The sequence below is a fragment of the Malania oleifera genome, chromosome 4 (assembly GCF_029873635.1).
Source record: "Malania oleifera isolate guangnan ecotype guangnan chromosome 4, ASM2987363v1, whole genome shotgun sequence".
NCBI lineage: Eukaryota > Viridiplantae > Streptophyta > Magnoliopsida > Santalales > Ximeniaceae > Malania > Malania oleifera.
In genome coordinates, this window is record NC_080420.1 from 105388297 (window position 1) to 105408357 (window position 20061).

Sequence of the window (20061 nt, forward strand, 5' to 3'; positions counted from 1 at the left end):
AGTTTATTCAACTCAGTATTTATTGTGTTATGGTTATTTCAGTTGTTACAAAATCATGGTAAAAATAGTATTTTATAAATATTAGTTATGTATATAGTATGAGACCCTGATGGACCATATTCAGTAGCAGAGCACGGTACCGTAGCTATATTCAGTTTAGAGTGCAAACCCTTATTCAGATAATAGGTGGTATTCAGAAGTCAGTCGTGCCTATGTTGTGGATAGGCTCCCCATCAGATATGGGTTGAGGGGGCATAATCTGACTGTCAGAGTTCAGTTGACTTACCCTAGTCGGCCAGTCAGGTTAGGTCCTGCCTTCAGGAAGCACAACCCTGTCATGAGGGGTTAATTCATAACTTCAGTTATCCATCCAGGGAATTTTCACAGTTATTATTTATATATATCATGATCATATTTACAGACGATAGTTATACTTATAAGTATTATCAGTATTATGAATAGAACATTCTGAATAATCAGTTTATGTTAAGCTACTTAAGCATGTTTTATATGATAACAGGTATTCAGGTTTTTCTCAGTTTTGTTATATATAGTGTCTTATTTTAGATTAGATTTTCCAAGTATATGACTCATCTGCTACACCCTAGTAATAGCATGTTTCTTCTTACTGAGCGTCGCCTCATCTTATTTAACTTATATTTTTCAGGTGATTCAGCGAGGCGAGCAGATTAGGCTCGTCATTAGAGGGGTTTCAGTGTTGCCTATTAATAGGGTGAGTATTTTTGGGAAAGGTTTTCTTTGTGTAGTTCTAGTTTGTCTTGAGAGATTGTGGAGATATAGCTTCATATGTATATTTTGGGAGTATTTTGGCACTCTGGTATTGTACACATTTATATATGGTGGTAGTTATGTGATTTTAGCTTCCTGCTGCTTAGGTGGATGGTTAGTGTTATATCAGAGCAGTGGAATTTCACAGTAATTGTTAAAAGAAAAAAAGAAAAAAATCTCAATTAATTTAGCAGGACGTTACAATTTGGTATCAGAGCCTAGGTTTTTAGGTTTTGCAGACTTTAGAATGCAGTGGAAGTAATACCAGAGTATAAGAAATGATTTGAGGTTTGCTCTGTGGTCTGGGTACAGGATTTTCCATGGTGTGTGTCTAGGTGGTAGAACTGGATTTTGATTTAGGATTGGGGAGAGTAGTTAATTATAAATATAGGATTTGAGTAGAATGAAATAGTTTGGGTCGCTATAGGAGATAAGGTTCTTAAGTGTGTTCTTGTTTTTCAGGATGGACCCAAGAACCAGTGGCACGAATGTTGGGGGAGACAAGCCAAGACCTTCCAGCATGGGTGGTGATATCGATGCAGTACTGCACAGTGTCACCCAGCTGGTGATGGTTGAGATGGCTAGGAGCTCTAGGGAGCGTGGCTGTTCGATCGAGCAGTTTACACGGATGAAGCTCCTATCCTTTTCTAGAGGAGATGACCCGATTGTAGCTGAGAATTGGGTTCAGGACATCGAAGAGACGTTGGCTGTGCTCCTTTGTACAGATGAGCAGAAGGTAGTATTTGCAGCATTTAAGTTGACAGGGGAGGCAAAGCACTGGTGGAGATCAATGTGATTAATAGAAGAGTAGAGGCCGGTTCCAATGCTAGTGACATAAGATCGATTCAAGGAGTTGTTCTTCGAGCGATATTTTCCTTCTGTCATTCGAAGCTCGAAGGCACTAGAGTTTTTGTATCTAGTATAGGGGAAGATGACTGTATCCCAGTACACAGCTCGATTTATTGAGTTGTCACTTTTTGCTCCACATCAAGCACCTGATGAAGAGAAGAAGGCTAGGAAGTATGAAGAGGGACTGAGGCAGAATTTGTTTGAGCAGGTGATTGGTTTTAAAGCTCAGACATTTACGAGGTTGTAGACAAAGCTGCGACCATTGAGAGTGGTATACAGAGAGGTTTAACAGCTCAAAGTTAGACGAAGAGGCAGGTTCCTCAGGGTTACTAGGCTAGCTTCAATAGGGTCTATGGAGAGGAGGTCGTGATAGAGGAAATCAAAGGCAGACAACAGGACCTCGAGAGAATCAGGGTACGCCGAATTTTTTGGTATGTTAGACGTGTGGAAGATGTCATTTAGGGGAGTACCGGGCAGGGAGAGATGTGTTGTCGCTGTGGGAGACCTGGCCACATGGAACGTGTGTGCCCAAGTCCACCAGACCAGGTTCCAACTCCCAAGCCCTATCGGGAAGGTTATCAGGCAGCTTGGGGAGGTCAGTAGAGGAATGTGGCTCCGGTGAGAGTTTACGCATTGGTGTCGGGGGATGCTGAGGTTGCCGTGGATGTGGGGATAGGTACTTTTACTGTTTTATCATATACAGTTATTCTTTTATTTGACTCAGGTGCTACACATTCATTTGTCTCTGCATCCTACGTTAAATTATCTAGAAGTGAGACCCAATTGTTAGATATGAAATTGCCAGTAGCTACACTATCAGGGTTAGTGTTATAGTGTCAGAAGGTGCTCAGAGGTTATTCAATAGAAATTCAGGGGAGAGTGCTACCAGCAGACCTGATTGTGTTTGAGATGTGTGGATTTGATGTAATATTGGGTATGGATTGGATGGCTGTTAATCACGCCAGTATTGATTGTTCTTAGAAGGAAGTAATTTTCAAACCCCCTGGTGAGCAAGAATTTAGGTTTGTTGGCTCTCGTGTGTGTGCTCCATTGCAAATAGTATCACTATACAGGCAAGCTGACTACTTCGGGATGGAAGTCAAGGGTTTGTGGCTTTTGTAAAAGAAGCATCAGAGAATGAATCGAAGCTCGACAGTATCCCGGTCATACGAGAATTTTTAGATGTTTTTCCAAAGGAGCTACCAGGGTTGCCTCCCGAACATGAGGTGGATTTTCCCATAGATTTACCTCTAGGGATAGCACCAATTTCTAAGGTTCCCTACTGTATGAATCTAGTTAAATTAGGAGAATTGAAGAATCAGTTGCAAGAGTTGCTAAATAAGGGATTTATACGACTCAATGTATTGCCATAGGGAGCTCCAGTGCTGTTTGTAAAGAAGAAAGACTGCTATTTTAGGATGTGTACTGATTACAGAGAAATCAATAAGGTTACTATTAAGAATAAATATCCTCAACCCCGTATCAACGATCTGTTTGATCAGCTCCAAGGTACACGAGTGTATTCTAAGATCGACCTTAGATCAGGGTATCATCAGGTGAGAGTAAAGGTAGAGGATGTTGCAAAGATAGCCTTCAGGACCAGGTACGGGCACTATGAATTTCTCGTTATGCATTTTGGTCTAACGAATGCCCCAGCTGTGTTCATGGACTTGATGAATAAGGTTTTTCACCAGTATCTAGATCAGTTTGTAGTGGTTTATAGTGATGATATACTGGTGTACTTGAAGAATTTCGATGATCATGAGGTGCTTTTGAGGCAGGTACTGCAGACACTTAGGGAGGAGAAGTTTTATACTAAGTTTAGTAAGTGTGAGTTCTAGCTTGAGCAAGTTGCATTTTTAGGCCATGTGATCTTAGGAGACGGTATATCAATGGATCCCACTAAGATTGATGCAGGAATGAGTTGGGTCAAGCCGAAGAACGTGCAGGAAGTCAGAAGTTTCTTGGGACTGGCAGGTTATTACCATCGATTTGTGGAAGGATTTTCAGCCTTATTAAGGCCTCTCACGCATTTGACCAGGAAAAATGCCAGATTTGTGTGGGATGAAGAATGTGAGCAGAGTTTCCAAGAATTAAAGTAGCCGCTCATTACTGCACCAGTTCTGACGATTCCATCAGGAGATGATGGATATGTGATTTACAGTGACACGTCCTTGAAAGGACTTGGTTGTGTGCTGATTCAGCATGGTAGGATGGTGGCATACGCTTCCAGGCAATTGAAAGAGTATGAAAAGAACTACACTACTCACGATCTGGAATTGGCTGCGGTGGTACACGCATTAAAGATCTGAAGACATTACCTATATGGTGAGAGATGTGAGATATTTTCTGATCATAAGAGTCTAAAGTATTTCTTTACACAGAAAGAGTTGAATATGCGCCAGAGAAGGTGGTTAGAACTCATTAAGGATTACGATTGTACCATTAGGTACCACCTAGGTAAAGCCAATGTGGTGGCTGATGCTTTAAGCCATAAATCAGAAGATATAGTGCAGTGAGCAGCAGTAGTTCAGCACCCAATTCGGATGGACTTGGAAACACTCGACGTAGAACTAGTAGCAAATGATCCTCAAGCGTTCATAGCCAATCTAGTTGTACAACCTACACTTTATGAAAGGATTAAAGCTACTCAAAGGGATGATCCAGAATTAGTGGAGGTGATAGGCAGAATACAAGATGGTCAGGGAGAGGAATTCAGTATTTCTGACGATGGGGCTTTGAGATTTCACACCAGATTGTGTGTGCCTCCAGATGTAAGAATCACGAGGACGATTTTAAAGGAGGTACATAGATCTCTATATACTGTTCATCTTGGCAGTATGAAATGTATAGGGATCTACAAGAGTATTTCTGGTGGAGTGGCATGAAGAGGGAAATAGCAAAATTTGTGCAGAAGTGCTTGACGTGCCAGTAGGTTAAAGCTGAGCACCAAAGACTGGTTGGTCAGTTGCAGCCACTTTTCATTCCTGAGTGGAAGTGGGACCATGTATCCATGGATTTTGTTACTGGGTTACCATCAGTGCCGCATGATTGAAACAAAATCTGGGTAATTGTTGATAGGCTGACAAAGATAGCTCATTTCCTGCCCATTAGAGTTAGCTACCCTATGAACAGGTTAGCAGAGATTTACATACAAGAGATTGTTTGACCCCATGGAGTGCCAATATCCATAGTCTCGGACCGTGATCCACGTTTTATATCACGGTTCTGGAGGAGTTTGTAGGAGGCCTTGGAGACTCAGTTAGCACTCAACACTGCTTTCTATCCTCAGACAGATGGTTAGATAGAGAGAACGATTCAGGTACTTGAGGATATGTTGCAAGCATGTGTATTGGATTTTGGTGGTAGCTGGACTCAATGCCGTTGGTGGAATTTGCATACAACAACAGCTACCAGGCTAGCATAGGCATGGCTCCTTATGAAGCACTTTATGGTAGGAAGTGTCATTCCCCTCTATACTCGAGTGAGCTGGGTGAGAGGCAAGTTCTGGGGCCAGAGATAGTCTAGCAGGCATACGATAAAGTTCGACTCATTCGAGATAGAATTAGTGCAGCACAAAGTTAGCAAAAAAGCTACGCAGATACTCACCACCGGGAACTGAAATTTGAAGTGGGTAATCATGTGTTTTTGAAAATGGCACCACTGAAGGGTATCATGAGATTTGGGAAGAAGGGTAAGTTGAGTCCTAGGTTTATTGGTCCATTTGAGATACTTGAGAAAATTGGGTCAGTGGCCTATCGGCTAGTTCTACCACCATCTTTATTTAGGATTCACGATATGTTTTATGTCTCTATGTTAAGGAAATACGTCCCAAATCCTTCCCATAGCATAAAAAGAAGGTCTGGTGCGGATCTTAGATGGAAAAGAACAGGTATTGCGTAGCAAAAGAATACCATTAGTGAAAGTCTTATGGATGAATCACACGGTAGAAGAAGCCTCGTGGGAGATTGAAGATGAGATCAGATAGAAATATCCCCACTTATTTAGTGAACATAGCGATAATGTATAGATTAGGGTAGTAGTAATTTTATTTTGTTTAGCATTGTGTAATTGTAATGTAGTGTATAGGATAGGTAGTATTTTGATTTTGGGGGAATTTTCTTTTATAGTTGTAATCTCCCAGAACTATCCATGTAACCACAGTATTCCTCCGCCATAAGTGAGGGCAGGTAATAAAATAAGTAGACCGTTTTGCCTTTAAAGGATGATGAGTTATATGAATAGTAAATTTCAAGGACGAAATTTTATAAGGAGGGGAGAATGTAGCGACTCGAAGAATAATTGTATTTAAATAATAACCCAAGGAATTTTCTCATGGCCTCGTCAACGAACACAGGGGATTCGTTGACGAAGGTACAAGAGGGTCTCGTTGACGAGGACATGTTTCGTCGACGAGAAGATACCGAGAGGTTGTTCCTAAGTTCTGAATTTCGTCGATGAGAAGATGGCAGTCGTCGATGAATCACCTTTTTGGCCTCATCAATGAGATGACGTGCCTCGTCGACGAAGCCCACAGTATAAATAGTGTTAAAGTCAGTTTTTCACGTAGAAAATTCGGTGGAACACTTTCTCTCCTCTCCCTCATGACTCCTCTTCCATCTCTCCTCGATTTTGGCCCTATCTACCACTAGATCGACGATCTGAGGCCACCACGACGCTCTTTGGGAAGTTCTCCCTAAGTCTGCCAGAGCGGATCGTCAGTGGGACGAAGTTGGATTTCATCCCTAATTCAGAGTAAGCCTTTTTTGTTGAAATTTGGTTTTCCAGTAGTTGTAGGAAATGCAGTAGACGTAAAAATAGTAATATTTTGTTCTAGAATATATGGTTTTCAGGGTGTTGAATGGGAAGCACTGCGGGTGTAGGACCCAATACAGTAGGGGGTTTTAGCCATAATCAGGTAAGGGAAATATACTATGCAAGGTAAACTTGTTTTGATTCAGTATAAATTATATGTTTTTCAGAAAATTATTATTCAGATTATTTGTGCGATTTCAGAACCTGATAATATTAATGTTAAATTGTGTGACATGAGTTTATTATTAGCCCAGTACAAGGTTACCATAATTTTCACAATACCATGATTTTTAGCACACGCACAGAAACTCGTATTTTACAGTATTTCTTAGAATTTTGTGATATAGCCATTTCAAAACCATAACATTCAGTTTATACAGTTAAAAAGAAAATTCAAGTATTCAGTTATGCAGACATATCAGCTATCTAGTTATTACAGTTTATTCAGCTCAGTATTTATTGTGTTATGGTTATTTCAACTATTACAAAATCATGGTAAAAACAGTATTTTAGAAATATCAGTTATGTATATAGTATCAGACCTTAATGGACCATATTCAGCAGCAGAGCACGGTACCATAGCTATATTCAATTCAGAGTGCAACCTTCTATTCAGATAATATGTGGTATTCAGAAGTCAGTCGTGCCTATGTTGTGGACAGGCTCCCCATCAGATATGGGTTGAGGGGGCACAATCTGACTGTCAGAGTTCAGTTGACTTACCCTGGTCGGCCAGCCAAGTTAGGTCTTGTCTTCGAGCCGCACAACCCTGTCATGAGGGGATAATTCATGACTTCAGTTATCCATCTAGGGAATTTTCATAGTTATTATTTATATATATCATGATCAGATTTATAGACGACAATCATACTTATAAGTATTATCAGTATTATGAATAGAACATTCTAAATAATTAGTTTATGTTAAGCTACTTAAGCATGTTTTATATGATAACAAGTATTCAGGTTTTTTCATAGTTTTGTTATATATAGTGTCTTATTTTAGATTAGATTTTCCAAGTATATGACTCATCTGCTACACCCGAGTAATAGCACTTTTCTTCTTACTGAGCGTCACCTCATCCCATTTAACTTATATTTTTCAAGTGATCCAGCGAAGCAAGCAGATCAGGCTCGTCGTTAGAGGGGTTTCAATACTGCCTGTTGATAGGGTAAGTATTTTTGGGAAAGGTTTTCTTTGTGTAGTTCTAGTTTTTCCTGAGAGATTGTGGAGATACAACTTCATATGTATATTTTGGGAGTATTCTGGCACTCTAGTATTGTATATATTTATATATGGTGGTGGTTATGTTATATTAGCTTCACGCTACTTGGGTGGATGGTTAGTGTTATATATGAAGGTATCAGAGCATTGGAATTTCACAGTAATTGTTAAAAAAAAGGGGGGGGGGGATCTCAATTAATTTAGTAGGACGTTACATGTTGCATGCAGCAATTCATGTCAAAACTATTGTATCAAATCATGCAATGAGATTTATAATGAAAGCATATCCTCCCTAAAAAACTAGAAAATATTTTACTGAAAATGCATGAGGTTCTAGTAGTTAGGATGTGCAAGCAGAAAAAAATCTTGAAATAGGAAAATAAGAAGGTGGAAAAACAATTAAAAGAATTGAAAGCTTATTATACCACCTTAGAAAATAAAAGGATTGAAAAGATATTGAAAATTATCTGCTTAAGGAAAGAAGTAAATGATTATTCTAAAGTTTCACCCAAAGTAGAATATGAAAAGAATAATCATAATAAACCCCTAAGAGCCAAAGGAAATAAATTTCTCAAAAAGGGTTCCTATTATAAGCCTCACAGTCATACGTCGTCAAATAAAAATAAAACAAGCATAATTTGTCACATGCATATAAATTTCGCTTATCTTGTAAAATGAAAGGGCATATCCAACTTAGAAATGCTAGAGGTATAAACAAAGAAATGATGTGGGTTATTATGAAGGCAAATTTTGTAGGGTCTAAGGAAGATCGGATTCCAATAGAAACTATATAAATATTTTAATCTTCCCTTAGTTTCTAGGTTTAGGGGTTGTGATGATTGTAGGCTTAAGGAGTGGTTCGAGGTTAAAATATATAAACCTAGCATCCGTATCCACTTCCAAATGGATATGACATTTTTCTGTAAGAACCTGAATCATGATATATGGGTTTAAATAAATAAGAGAGGGGTAAATTAAGAATTTAGCAAATTTCGTCGACAAAGCCAAAGTTCGTTGACGAAGTTCAGAGGCTCGTCGACAAGGAGAAGTTGAGTGATTTCAGGAAACCAGTGATATCAGGATTTGTTGACGAATCCACCATCTCGTTGACGAGCTATCTATATGACCTCATCGACAAGGACACCATTTCATCGACGAAGACGCTCGAGTCAAAGGGCTATAAATATCATTTCTCTTTACTTCCAAGCTAAGAAATCTAAAAGTATTTTTTCTCTCTCTCTCTCTCTAGAACTCTTCCTACACTTCCTCTCTCTAGATTTTTTTGTCGTTCGTCACGATAATCATTAATCTGAAGTTACCACAAGGATCGTGGAAGGAATCTCTACAAAACCTACAGATCAGAATCCTGTTTCGGAGATTTTTGGATTTCAGCTTAAAATCGAGGTAAGGCACGATTTTATTTTTTGATCTGGTAGTTTGGTAGAGGATGGGGTTGTGAGTATCTTTTGTATTGTTGATTGTAGGTTTTGGAATTTGGTTTGCTGTTTAGGGGCCTTAGAGTTTGGGATTTGCTATTTGGGGGGAAAATAAGGAGAATTGTGTTTATATTGGTTATTTTTGAAATCGAACTCGGTAGAAATGTGGTCACGGTCCTGTGTGTGTTTTGACTACTCATTTGGGGGGATCTAACGGGAAAAAATATGGGTTTTTCATGATTACAGTTTTGGGAAAAAGGGGGCGACGGGCTGCATCCCTGGATTTGTTGAAAACCGAATGTATATGTTGATTTATACTGTGTTATAGGGATGACCGTGCCTTGACTTGTTTAAAATATATGTGTTTGGAAAACCATGATTTTAGATTACCAAATGGGTGTGCTTTGTTTGGTTATATGACCATGCATGTGTGTGTGAATTGGTTGAAATGCTAGTAAACGTGGTTCTGAATTTGTTCCAGGTACTAAGAGTGTCCGGCTCTATATCCAAGGGCGTATGAAATTGCTGGCCATAGATTGGCAGAGTGTCCGACTCTATATCTGAGGGCGTGAGCCGATTTCGATAGATTAGGCCGAAGGGTGTGGATTCCCCAGTTTAGCGCTGGTACGATGGCCATAGAAGTCGAGGAGTAGCCATGTGCCGGTGGCTCTGTGTTCGTGAGTTAGCTACGGGCAACGCCATATGTCGCGAGCCAGCTTCAAGGCGATGGGTGTGATGACACTAGGATTGCTGATCATATGTGTGTGTGCATGTATGTACTGCTGTGAAATTAGTATTGGAACTGCATTTAACTACGTGTATGTTGCATCATGATAACACTCAAATGCCACACACCGATATAACCTGTATTCTTCCTTACTGAGAGGTGTCTCACCCCTGCTATACATACATATTTTTCAGGTCCTTCGAGCAACCGGAACTAGCGTCCTTGGGTAGGAAGCATAGTGGCCGGTGTACTGCGGGTAGCGCTAGGGTAAGTGCTAAGACTTGCGTTTGTGCGGGTTGCCATTTTGAGATATGTGGGGCACCCGTTTGTACGTTATTTAATGGAACTTTGATTCTGTCCTTGTATAGACTTTGGTATGGTACTGTATGTATATACTATGACCTTTTTTTGCTGTGTATATGTTGTTATGTTTGGATGTGTAAAGGGTGCCTGGGAACCCCATGAGGTCGGACCCTCATATATTGTCATGTATCTTTGGATGTTTTGTAAGATACAGGGACTGGTTGGTTTACATTTTCACCCCTGGGTCCCATTTTCGGGTTCGGGGTGTGACATTTTCCAGGTAATTAATTTCAAATGCTTAACTTATACCTTTGGATAAAACATCTTAAGTTAAGCACATTTTGTCCATCACATAAGTTTGTGGTTTAGGGGATCTATCTTATATCATATATCACTATACCCTAAACTCATTTTTGAATATGAAAAGCTTAAATCAAAATCAATTCATCACTCTAGGCTTGAAGCACTATTGATCATAAATGACTAATATTTAATGAGTGCTCATCATAAGACATCCCTTCTACTCACCAGCTGTATCCTTGCTTCATATGATAATTATATCTAAAGGATACATTCCTATCTCCAAAGAGCTATAGTCAAAATTCATATACTTTATAATGCTCTTTGCCAAAATGGTCAGGACATAATCTTTAGCTTGACTATATTAAATAATGTCCTACTTTTCAAAAATACTCTCCCGAACTTAATAGAAATTTAACTGTTAAGAGTATTTATTCTTTACTTCACCTCATAAGCTCTCAAAACATTAAGTTATATCCTTTAGAGCTTCATATCCTTATAAATAAGTTAAATAGCTAATATGATGGTTATATGTTTCAACATATATGAAAATGCAATAACTGAGAAACCTATGCATGAACAAGAAGAAAGAAAAGCCATTTGAACTTGTGCCTCTCACACGTATTGAGATTCATAAGAAAAGAGGCAAGATAGGCTTAGCACACAAAAAACATATTCATTGTGACTTTTTGGTCCGATAAGCCTATAATTAAAATGCCAAGTTTATATCATTGAATACCCTCAAGTCACTTAGCCAAGAAATCTAAAGCATATGATGGCATAAAATGAGTAGAGTACATAATTGAGGGGGAGCATTTATCTTTCATGTCCATATAAATTCGAATGCTCTCATATTTTTATATTGTTTATGCTTTTATGCCCATATGTGTATAGCATTGTAGCACACTATCCATGATTTGATAAATGGCTAAATTTTTTTTTTTTTGGATAGTTGATGTATTTTTTCTAGCACGAACCATTATTGAGCTATATTGAATATCTTGAGTTGATTATACTACTGAATTGCATGCTTATATTAAAAGCCTCCTGCATGGCGGATGCAGTTGATACGAATTGCATGCTAGTAGTGGATATAGGTTCTCGTGTGCCTTGAACTGAATTATAAATTGCTTATTTGAACCTATCAGGTACACGTTTTATGGGAAAAAGTCCAATTTACAGACGTCATGCTGCCGAAATTTCGATAGACTTTTCCCAACATAAAACCTTGTCCAAAGATGATTATAATAAAATTAAAGTTAAAATTTTTTTTTTTTTGAAAGGATAAGTGAAAATAAATTAACTAATTAAATTTCATCCTGTCATAATTATCAGACATTTAGAGGAGCTCAGCTCCATCCTTATAGAAAAGGCTCAAAGAACTCATATGCATCAATTCGCTTATCAAAATATTGAGGCTCTTCTAATATCCTTGAACATTATATCCTACACTTAAAATTCTATGATTTGATATGAAATGTTCTTGAGTCATGAACTACATAGCATGCCTTAATATCTATTTTTGATGCATTTGTTGCCTATTGGGACGACCATACTAATCAAAATATTGTTGATAAATCTCTAGTATGGTTAGTTTAAAAGATTTGGTTTGATGCCTATACTACTTGGCCTACTTGTGCAATTAATCTATGACTAGTATAAGCAATTCAATGTATCTAAGTTAGGATTCAAATCGATAGGGGGAGCATCCAAAAATTAAAATTTCTATCTTGTTATGCTCACCAATATCTTCAGCTTAGATATGGCTTGAACTCTTTGTGGCATGCGCTTAATTGTTAGGATTTTATTGAATATTTTAAAATGAAAATATATTGATTTGCCACAAGTTATTTGTGTTTGCCAGTGATCCTGCATTTAAATTTTCTGACATCCTTAGGATCATTGTGATTGTGTTGTTCTGGTTATATTCTATGTATGTGCTTAATTGACGAGCCAAAAAAATGTTGCTTGCTTGCATTAAATTAAAGTTTGTCCTTCAACAAGCAACCCCCGTTCCGTTTTGCAAATATCAAAAGGGGGATATATATTTATTATTATATACATATATTTTTAATTGCATAATTGGTTCGATAACTACACATGTAAATACATGCGAACTAGTTAGACTGTTTTATGCTCAAACCTTCTACGTGTTATCATATGCCTTATGTTTTAAAATCAGATATTTTACAGGTCTTACAATATGATTTAAATTGCAATGGTTTGAGGATATTTATGGTCTAACCTTGTTTCCATGTCATTTAAATCATTTTAATAATCAGTTATATAGTTTGTGTGCATAATTGCTATATTTCATACTTTTTCATTCATTGCGCATTGTACGATTATATTATCGTTTTGGATGCTGAAAGTAATAAGTCTTGATCATACTGAAATGTTTGAGTTAGTAGTTGTGGATATATTGTAAATTTAAAACTCAATCAGGTCATTTCTATGTAGGTATTTTTGGGAAAATGCTCTATTTTCAAATGGCATGTGTTAATTTAGGTATAATCCCAAGACGGGGGTGAATAGGGTATTTTTAAAACCTTTAAAGTTAATTACCACTTAATCCCGATTTCTATGTTTAACAAATTAAATGTAGGAGTTTGAGGCTGATTTAAATTTATTTTATCAATGAATTCTTTTTACCCAATTAAGTGCGTGTGGAGTTATTCAACAGACACTTGCAAGATAGATGTTGAAATGCGATGTGGATATAAAAAGAGTAAAGGAAGATAACACAGATTTTATGAGGTTCAGCCAACCCGGCCTGCGTCCTCGCCTTGAGCAACCCACTCAAGGATTCTACTATATCCCTACTCCTTTAACCGGGACGGAGCTTCCCTTACATCCGTTGCTTACAAGAGACACAACTTCCTCCTCACTCGGTTCACAATCTTAACCATGATTTCAATATAATATCAAATCCACAAAATAACTCAAGATTCGCTTCTAACAAAGCTAGTGAGTACAATTGAAACCTATCACATATACATATGATGAAACTTGAAGTTCAGTATCTATGAAACGATACAATCGTTATATGAATGAAATGCTTCAACCAATTTCCCTTTTATCAAATCTCCCAAGTAATGATATAAGTAAAAGTTTTGGAGAAAATTAGGGTTCTAGTTCACTTTGTGAAAATGCATGAATATCAAATGTGAACTTATCAAAAGTTTTGTCTTGAATATTATATCTATCAAAATCAAAAAGTTTTCTTTTAAATATTCAACCACAATATGATTTTTGTAATATGCAAATATATTTATATATACATGATATGATTTCCAAAGATAAAAAACCTAATATAGAGTTTTTCAGAAAATATCCCTCAATAATATAAATAGTTATGAACACTAAGGATATTTAATCAAGTGGTTTTGTGATATAAAAAATATAGAGCCTTTAACTGAATACACACTTGAATCTAAACCATTTAACCAACGGCGAAAACCTTTCTTAAGTAGTGATCTTATCTAAATAATCTATAAGTAAACACACTCAAGATCAAACACTTAGCTTATATTCAATAATAGATTTTAAGATGAAAAACTCTTTGAAAACTAAATATCAACAAGAAAATCAGTTTATATAAAGAACTCAATGAGAATAAATATTAACAAGTATATTGATTTTCCAAACCTCAATATCAAAATGATTGCAAAATAATCACAAGAAAACCTTTTGAGGATCAAAGTAGCTTTAGCTCAGATTTGTAGTATAAGATTTGAAATCCCAATCACAATCTCAGTAGTGTGATCTCCCAAGCTGTGCTAATATGCTCAATCGTATGCCAAAGGTTAAATTTTCTTCTTCTTGTGGTTGTTTCTTATCGTTCTTCTTGTTCTTGTTGATCTTGGTTAGGGCACTAGGGTTTAGATGTTCATTATATAGGTACCTTGCCCTTAGAATGAATCTTAACCGTTAGATCAAAAAATAATTCGCGAGTTCTCTCATTAAAAATTAAAATTTTAAAATTTCCTGTAGGTTCAGACGACTAAAGGTTAAGGCTCAGACGACAGAAGTTCCTTAGAGTTTCAAAAAATTAACCTGGACACAGGGTCAGACGACTGAAGTAGGGGTTCAGTCTTCTGAAGTGTCAGGTTTAGACGACTAAAGTCTGAGTTCAGTTTTCTAAGGTGCTTTTGGTAAGTTCTGTGTTTCACCATTAAATCTTTAGACGACTGAACTTAATCTTCGATCTTCTGAAGAAATTCTTCAGACAACTAAACTTAACTTTGGTCTTCTAAAGTTAAATCTTTGGACGACTGAATGTGGAATTCGGTCTTTTGAACTGTTAATTTCCTGGTTTTTTTTATTTGTATTTTAAAAAATCTACTTCGCTCTCTTTCTTTGCTCTTTTATAAAATATTTTTTGGTGATTTTAAAAATATCTCTAAGTCCATAAATATCCCCTAATGATGTTCATGAGATGCATGAGTCCTAAGGTTAGTTTAGGGTATATTTTGAGCCTCAAATTAAATCATATGAAATATGTAAATACATTAGTTCTAAATACTCATACCCATGACGATCTTGAACTTGTCACTTGCATTTTCATTCTTCAACTCTTTTAGTTCCATGGATTGTGCCAAGATGTATGTTCTTTAATCTTCATGGCTTCCATGACTTGCTATCCTCCCATGCATGCTAAAAATTTTTCATGTTCACAATCTCAATGCACATATCAAATACCAAGTGATTTTTCATTATCAAAATCGAATTTGACTCATAGAATAAACAGCATATAGCCAAAATTTCTAAAAAAAAACCTTTTCCAAACATATCTTGTATTCAAATGATTCATACTCAATGTCCATGCCTATGTGATTCATGTTTATCTAGGCCCTTTTTGTTGTTACCAAAAGGGGGAGAAGTAGGAAAATATTTTGCATCATTAAAAATGGAGAGATTTTTTACCTTATATGACATACCCGGTTTTGATAATGACAAATACTCTTAGTATTTGATGACTTTCAAGTTTGTGTGCAGGATCATACTAAGCTGGATCATATTGATGACATGCGGTAGCTTGAAGAAAAGGAAGACCCTGACACATTTATTATTTGTTGTAATGTTATTGGGTCTGTAATAATTTCATTTCAAAAAAATATCTAATAATCTGCATATCATGCATGTAGGACTATAAGCTCAAGACCTTAGAAAGACCTAAGGTTTGGTTGACCGATGCCATATTTTTTTGGTGTCCTCAAAGACCTTAGAAAGCCCTTAGGTCCCTACACAAACGCATAAAATAGTCCCCATAGTCACTTACATTATCAAGGGAATTAACTAAAGAAAAATAAGACTTAAAGGGCAAAAATTGTGAGAGGTCAGGCAATCGAACCCTTGGTGTTCAAAACACCTCGGGCGCCCGAACCATGGACAAGTCAATATGTTGACTTGGATTCAAGAGGCCGAACATATTTGACCGTACCGTCCATGGGCAACCGAACCGCTGAGGTGACCATTTTCACCAACTCACCCAACCTAACCTCACATTCATTTTACCCTCGGGCAACCAAACACTTGGGTTCGGTCAATAGAAGTATAGTCTAGGCGACCAAAACGTGGACATAATGATTTTCGCCATGGTTCAACCAACCAAACACAAATTCAGGCACCCAAATGTTCAAAAGTTGCTTTTTTAACTAAGTCTATTCTCGCGTTACTTAATTTTTTTAACGAGGTTAAAATGCTTAAACAGAGTTAAAATTTCTAAATTGTTTTAAAAAAATTCTAATAATACCCTACATGTCCTAAACAGTCATAATTTGCCCTACTTCTATATATGGATTCATTTGTGAGGATTATTAAGAAATTAGCAAATTGATTAGTGAGAAATCCTCAAAAAATTTCCAAATCCTATTCTTTCATACTAAGCTCATAACACTCAAATACCTTCATTCCTTTGAAAAATCTTACATTGTGAGTGTTTTATTCATTATCCTATATTGCTAGAAACCCTCACTTACTTGTATGCTTGTGATTTTTATTTGAAGGTTAAGCAAAGGATTTTTCCCCCGATTTTTTTAATAAATCTTTTTGTGAGAAAAATCTTATAGTTAAGTGAGTCTTTGCATTGTCATTACAAGACTCATTGAGCTTGTATTTTTGTGTATGCAAAAATATTTTTACAAGCTTGTTTTTTAAATATCTCCTTGTGCTTGAATATTGAGAAAATATTGTTTAGAGATATTTAGAATACTTTTGGTAGAAATCTTTGAAACAATAAGTTTGTGATTGAGATATATTGATACATAGCTTCAAAGATAGTTTTAGAATACACTCTTGTCCTTGATTAGATGAAGTCATTATTTTGAGTGTTGATTGCACACATAGAGCACCGAACTTATAGTTCTTACATGTTTGGTGTGCATTGATTATACTGTACATATTGTAGTACATATCTACTTGTGTAAGAAGCGTTTGTTTGTGTAAAAATTTTCATATTCGTTGTATTCCAGGCATGGGCTTGAAGATGGAGACTAGCCCTGTTGAGTAGTTTCGGATTGGTTTAGATCAGGTTAGGAAAGTTAGGTGCACCATCCTAATAAGGTGTAGGTTGAGGTCAGTCCCGCTAATTGATCTGGTTGTAAATAGTGTCAATCTACCCGTTAAGTGAGCATTAGTGAAATTATCGGGCTTGCGAGTTAGAGGCGGGGACGTTGGTACAGTTGGCCGAACCCCAATAATATTTCTTGTACGTGCTAATTTTCGCATTTTAAATTCCAGCACATGAATGTTTGTATTTTACTCTTGTGAATGATTGAGTTTATAATTACATAGACAGGCCCTAAGTTGAGTAATACTGTTGTTAGATTAGTTGAACTTAGGAGAGAAATTTTAAATACTCAATTCACTCCCCCCCCCCCCCTTTTGAGAATACACAAAACCTAACATAGGTTTTGGCACCGTTAATTTGGCATTGTAAAAAATATATGTAATGTTGCCAATATTTTTGGCAATGTCAACCTAGCCATTGCCTATTCTAGTGTTTTCGTAACTTTTAGCAATGTCAAATTTATTTTTAACAATGTCAAGTTGTCATTGTTGTTAATCTCACTATCGACAATGACAGAATAGTTACATGTGATTTTTGGTTGAATCAAGTTCTATTTTTAACAATGGTAAGCTTATGCTCACATCGCTAGTTAGCTCATTGTGTGTGTGTGTGTGTGTGTGTGTGTGTGTGTGTATAGGTGTTTGTTAGCTTTACCGTGATCCCAAGAGGGGGGGTGAATTGGTATTTTTAAAATTTAACCCCTAAGTGTTCCTCCTAAAACAGTATGTTCACAACCCTATGGTCAATCTAATGCGAATAATGTAAATATATCAGAAATTAAATGAAGCAGTTCAATTAATCGCACAAGCACCAGAAAGTAGTAAATAAAGGGTGACACGCAGATATGTTATCGAGGTTCGGCTAATTGCCTACGTCCCCACCTTGACTAACTAGTACAAGGATTATCACACTAACTTGCTCACTTGAACGGGTGGAGTGGCACCTATACAAACCAGGTCAAATTATCATAGGGTTGACCTCAACCTTTACACCAATCCTTATCGGGCTGGATTACCGCCCCTTCAAGTCAAGCCTGGAATCTCTCAGATATACAATCAGAAGGTACAATATATGAGTGCTTTCAAGTAAAGAAAATTTGTACTACAAATGCGCACAATATTACATACACCACAGATAATTTAATAATGCAAGCTCAATGTGGTCTAAGTAGTTTAACTCTCAAAGATGTTTTCTATCAATGTAGTGAGTATGTGAAAGTATCAATAATAATCTATGTATCTCAAAATATTCAATCAAACGTGTTTACACATAACACCAAGCAAGCCTCAAGAATATCAATCAGAGAATATCTCAATCACACGAATGTGTATATGCTTGGATTGCAAAATAGATCATCTTTGTTTTCAGAAAATGATATATATGCTTGTATAAATATTACCACAAAGATTAGTGTAACAAGCACAAATATCTTTTCACAAATAGTTCAATAAATTTCACAAGATATTTGAGTAAGCTTGAAATATGCTTTTGCAAATCAAAAACAAACACAAACTTTCAAAGATATTACAATGATAATGCAACACTCGGAAGTTTACCACAAGTCTTCTTAGGGTAGGCTTATTAACAAAGCCTCCTAAGAAAACTTAGGTTATGCTCTCGAGGGAAAAATCGATTCAAACACTTCAAACAATGAGAGCAAAACCTTTTAGAATATACACTCAAAACACTTACAAATGATTTTGAGCTTGAAGAGGTAAGTTAGAATGTTTGTAAGAAAGGTTTGAGCAATACAAATCAAAAGGACTATTTTTGCTTGAGAGATAAATTTTTAATCCTTTTTGCTAATTACTTGTTAATTCTCCCAAATTAAACAGTATATATAGACATACCAAAATATTTGACCGTTAGGGACCTATTAGGGATTGTTGGAAAAGTTTAATGACACTTAAACCAATTTAACCCTATTTAGAATTATTAACCGCGGAAAAAAATAGGAGCAACCCGAGAGGTCCGGTCGACCATAAATGTTTCGGTCAACCAGGACTCAAATGGTTCGATCGACCAGGGGACTTTTGAACTGAAAGGCTAGGTCGACCGAAGAGGGAGATTTCCCAAACTTCCGAGGTTCGGTCGATCGGGTCTTTTTGAACTGTATGGTTTAGTCGACCAGACCGCTGGGAATTCTCCCGAGGACCCTCCGGTCGACTAGGTAGTTGGAGTACAAAAATAGTCGGTCGAGCGGGAGGTCAAAATGTTGACTCCCAGGTGGTTCAGTCGACCAGGATCAAATGAACTGTAGGGTCTCAGTCGACCGAGACCTTGGTCAACGGTTGACCCAGGTATGGTTCAGTCGACCAGGCCAAAAAGGAACTGATTTGGCCGATCGACCGAAAGTGCACCAAGTGTGCATTTTGGTCCCGTCTTGACACAATCAAGCCCTATTTAAGTGTCTAACAATCATATGTGTACATGTGTGTGTCCTAAGGTCACTTGGGTCCAAAATAGAGACACCGAAAAAGTCCGATGTCGGTCGACCGCCCTAAGGTTATACTAAGGTGATTTTGCATTATGATTTGTTTTGAGCTTACAAGATAAACCATGCATGTGATGTGTGTGCTTATTACAAACCGAATACCTTAATTACTATTACAGACAAATTTCACTAAAAATATTACAATTAAGAATATGAATTTGTCTTCAAGCTTTGATCTTTTACGTGTCATTAATGATCTGCTAATATGGACCTGCACATGAACTAGATATTCATTAAATATAAGAGTATTTGTCATTATCAAAATCAGGGCGTGACCTATAAGGTCAACAATGTTTCTATTTGTGGATATATGTACATATTCTAATAATTTATTTAAAAGATTTCAAAATTTTCAAAAGGTTTACAAGAAATTTTTTCCTAATTTTTGGTTTAGCAAATAAGTCCACATTATGCAACAATTGAGAAGGAAACACTCCCTACCATCTATTTCTCTTTATTAATAATTCTATTGTTGTTAAACTATGTCTAAAAATTTTATCGCATATCATTATAATACAATTTTTCATCTGCCTGAAACAACTATATAGTTAAT